Source organism: Eriocheir sinensis, chromosome 34 (genome assembly GCF_024679095.1).
Source record: "Eriocheir sinensis breed Jianghai 21 chromosome 34, ASM2467909v1, whole genome shotgun sequence".
Classification (NCBI taxonomy): domain Eukaryota; kingdom Metazoa; phylum Arthropoda; class Malacostraca; order Decapoda; family Varunidae; genus Eriocheir; species Eriocheir sinensis.
The window spans coordinates 6,194,289-6,199,384 of record NC_066542.1 but is presented as its reverse complement, the minus strand read 5'-3'; positions in this window follow the sequence as shown (position 1 = coordinate 6,199,384).

Here is a 5,096-nt window from a genome sequence, read left to right as displayed (position 1 = left end):
TAGCGTTACATAGATACAGAGACAGAGAGATAGATAGATAGACAGAGTTCCCCCCTTCCCCCCCACACACAAGTTACATATATGACTCATTAACACAGGAAGGGCAAAGAAAAGAGACAAAAGTAGACAGATAGATAGATATATAGATAGCGTTACATAGATACAGAGACAGAGAGATAGATAGATAGACAGAGATCCCCCCTTCCCCCCCACACACAAGTTACATATATGACTCATCAACACAGGAAGGGCAAAGAGAAGAGACAAAAGTAGACAGATAGATAGACATATAGATAGAGTTACATAGATACAGAGACAGAGAGATAGATAGATAGATAGACAGAGTTCCCCCCCTCCCCGCCCCCCCCACACACACACAGACACACACACACGCGAATACTTGGCGGGGCAGGAGTCGCGAGTTGGGCTGGCCTGGGAACGTTCGGTATGTCCTCTAATGAAAGTCTCCGCTGAGTGCCGAGGCATTTTTCCAAGACGAAATTGTACCCGATGAAGGACGCAGTCGGGAGCACGTCGGGCGGTCGGGTGTTCGGTCGGGGAGTCGGGAGGGATGGAGGAGGGAGAGAGAGAGAGAGGGAAAGACACAGGAAACAGAGATAATAAAGGAAATAACTGGCGAATCCATACTAATAAAATGAATTCAGGTGACGCGGCGCGGGGGACGAAGAGGACGTGTGCCATCTAAGCCTCAGGGAATGGGGAGGGGAGGGGAGGGAGGGAGGGAGAGAGAGGAGGGAGAGAGGGAGAGAGAGAAAGGAGGGAGGAAGGGACAGAAGGGAGACATATCAATCACGTATCACTTAAACTTCTTCATCTATGGGTGCTCTCTCTCTCTCTCTCTCTCTCTCTCTCTCTCTCTCTCTCTCTCTCTCTCTCTCTCTCTCTCTTCCCCCCTTCCCCCCACACATACAGACTACCTTCGGGTATTGCAACTTCGCTAATCTGGTTACTAAATTATATAGTTCTAGGGCAGCCGTATGGAAGGGGCCAGCGGGGAAAGGGAGGAATCGGGTGCAAAGGGAAAAATAGGAGGAGGGAGAAAGGGGAGGAAAGGGCAGGTAGGAATAAATGAGGGGGTGAGAGGAGAAGGGAGAATTGACAAACGGAGGGAAAATGGGAATAGCTGAAGGGAGATGGAGGAAGAGATGGGAAGGTAGAAAGGGGGAGGAAGGAAAAAGAAGAGGAAAGGGAAGGTAGGAACGAATGAGGGAGTGAATGAGAAAAGGAAAAGAAATGAAGGGAGAGAAGAAGGAAACAATTGACAAGCGAAAGGAAAGAAAGGGGATAGTTGAAAGGAAAGGGAGGAAGAGGTCGGAAGGGAGAGAAAGGGGAGGAAAGGGCAGGTAGGAACGAATGAGGGAGTGAGAGGGAAAGGAAAAGGAATGAAGGGAGAGGAGAAGTAAAAGGAGACAATTGAAAACGGAAGGGAGAGAAAGAGGATAGTTGAAGAAAGGGAGGAAGGGAGAGAAAGGGGAGGAAAGGGCAGGTAGGAACGAACGAGGGAGTGAATGAGAATAAGGAAAATAAATAAAGGGAGAGGAGAAGAAGAAGGATACAATTGACAGCCGAAAGGAAAGAAAGAAACAGCTGTTGATAAAGACTTAAGGTGGAAAAAGGAAAGGAAGGATAAACTGAAACGAGAAACAAGTGAATAAAGAAAGAAAGGAATCAAAAGGGAAAAGAAAGTAACAAATAGCAAGAAATAACATCAGCGCAGGAAGACTTCGATGTTACAAGCTTACACGTGAAAAGGATCAGAAGGTTTATAGAGGACGGAATGGGAAGGAAGATACTAAGCAGAGGAGCGAGAAGGAAAAACAAAAGCAAATCGTTTATAGAGGACGGAATGGGAAGGAAGACACTAAATAGAGGAGCGAGAAGGAAAAACAAAAGCAAATCGTTTATAGAGGACGGAATGGGAAGGATAATACTAAATAGACGAGCGAGAAGGAAAGAAAAACAAAAGAAAATCGTTTATATAGGACGGAATGGGAAGGAAAATACTAAATAGAGGAGCGAGAAGGAAAGAAAAAACAAAAGAAAATCGTTTATAGAGGACGGAATGGGAAGGAAAATACTAAATAGAGGAGCGAGAAGGAAAGAAAAAACAAAAGAAAATCGTTTATAGAGGACGGAATGGGAAGGAAAATACTAAATAGAGGAGCGAGAAGGAAAAACAAAACAAAAGAAAATCGTAAAAGAAAGAAAGGAGGTAATGACTAAGAGAGAGAGAGAGAGAGAGAGATGAGGGGAGACAGAGTGGTGAGGGAAAGGGAAGTGAGGGATGGGAGGGTGGCAGATTGAGGGCGGGGCGGGGTAGGGAAGGAGAGAGGGAGGCATATGGGAACGCCCGGGGCCCTCTCTCCTCTCCCTGCCGCGCTACAAGTTACTTCATCAACAACAACACAAAAAACGGGGCTGCCTTGGAGATAGGAAGTGCCATCTGCAGGTCCAGGAGGGAGGCGCTGCAGGAGGAGGAGGAGGAGGAGGAGGTGAGGTGGCTGATGGCGACGTATAAGAAGGAAAAGGAAGGAAGGGGTGGAGGGGATCGCTTTCCGCAGGGCCTCTCCCCTTCACACCTCGCGTCCCTGGAGTGGTTTGCTGCCCATGACTTGTTGACGAAGACGGTAGGTACTCTCATGCTCTTTTTAGGGGGGTCTCAAGTTTTCTTCGAGCGGAGTTGCGTATATGCATCAACACACCCGCGATCCCTTGCTGTGAGAGTTGTTCAGGCGGTCCCAGATGAAGGATGCTGCTTTAGTTCTTCAAATGTTCGTGTAGTTTTGATTTCAAGCGAGTCTTTTTATGGAGTGTATGATATTATTGAGTTGAGTCCTGTTTATATACATCAACACCCGCGTTCCCTTGGTGAGACTTGTTCAGGCGGTCCCAGATGAAGGATGTTGCTTTAGTTCTTCAAATGTTCGTGTAGTTTTGATTTCAAGCGAGTCTTTTTATGGAGTGTATGATATTATTGAGTTGAGTCCTGTTTATATACATCAACACCCGCGTTCCCTTGCTGCGAGAGTCGTTCAGGGCGTCCCAGATGAAGGGTGTTGCTCTGGTCCTTCAAATGTTCATGTATAGTTTTGATTTCATGTTCTTTTTATGGGAAGTCTCAACTTTTCTTAGAGCTGAAACGCGTATACACATCAACACAACCGCGTCCCCTTGCTGCGAGAGTCGTTCAGGGCGTCCCAGATGAAGGGTGTTGCTCTAGTCCCTCAAATGTATTATAGTTTGTCGATCCGGAACCGGAATGCCAGAACAATTGTAGAAAGTTGCCGTGAGATATTTAAATTAGATGTCTTTCATAATTTAACGGACAATAGAGACGCACATATATTTATTGAGTCCCTTCCACTTGAATATTCAGACTATTATTTACTTGGTGTTGGGAAAACGCGGCATTCACTTCTACAGATTGACATTATATTTACAAGTACGTCATTTCCAGATATTTAAATTAGATGTCTTTCATAATTTAACGGACAATAGAGACAAACATATTTTTTGAGTCCCTTCCACTTGAATATTCAGACTATTATTTACTTAGTGTTGGGAAAACGCTGCATTCACCTCTACAGATTGACATTATATTTACAAGTACGTCAATTCCAGCTCCTTGCATTATCCCGACACACTGCACATTCGAAGCGGAAGAAACGACCAGATTCTGACAGCGGCATTTTGTCCATGACGTCGCAAAATAACAATACTGAAATACGGTCCAGCGGCTTGACCAGGTCTTGCGAGGCGGTCTCCGAATCCTTAATCAATGGCTGTCAGGTGCAGAGTATTGGACGGTTGCTGTACCTGGAGAATTTTGTTTCCGCTTGGCGCAGGTGAGCGGCCGCGCGGTGACTGACTGCGGACACAACTTAAGGAGCTTTCGTTTAATATTTCACGCGTGGACTGACTGAGGAAATAAGACTGTGAGCAATGAGATGATATACTGGACATACATACATACATACATAGATACATACGTACATACTTAACAAGACACTGAGATTATTTTTATTTAATTTTATGTTTTATATATTAACACAGTAGAGGAAGCAAGGGTCTTTGAATAACGAGATAATATATGAACATACATACATACATACATACATAGCTTAAAGTCTAACATAGCATTAACGAGACACTGAGATTATTTTATTTTATTTTATGTTTTATATATTAACACAGTAGAGGAAGCAAGGGTCTTTGAATAACGAGATAATATATTGAACATACATACATACATATATACATTCATAAATAGCTTAAAGTCTAACACAGCATTAACGAGACACTGAGATTATTTTCATTACGTTAAGTTTTATATATTGACACAGTAAAGGAAACAACGACTCTGTGAATTATTGAAACCATTGAACATACTTACATATATTAATATCTAACGCACTATGAACAAGACACTGATATCCCTTTTATTACGTTAAGATTTATATACTGACACAGTTTCATATCTTGACATTGTGTTCCCTTCTTAATAAACACATAATTTACTTGTACAAAGAAAAACGAAGCTACAAAAATATTCACGACTTTATCAGCTTCTATTTATTACCCTGAAACATTACTCATAGATACAATCACCCGGCCAATCAGTCACTTTAAGATGGTTGACAACAGGGAGGGCTTTCTATAAGTGTCCAACGCACGTCAGGTTAAGTTAAGAAATCATGTACTTTTGAAAACGAAACACACGGATTCATTTCACCATCATCAGTACTTCACATCCTTTATCTAATCAATTATCCTTCCCTTATATGTTAGACGCGACGCCCTTCTTTGTTTCTCTCTCAACCTTCAAGAGTTTAGCATACGAGTAGCCGCGGCGTGACTGATGGAGTCCCTCACGGCCATCCAGGACCTTATTTTTCGTCGTGTACAGACTAAGGGCCAGTTTCACAGTTCCCCTTGATGGGTTAGTAAGCTCCCAAACCAATACCAGAGCCTTCGAAATTTCCTTGTATAGTGTCTGGTGTTTATATTTAAGTTCACAAATTTGACGAAACTATACAGGAAAAGTCTTGTGTATTTAGTGTGGCATCGACGACCTC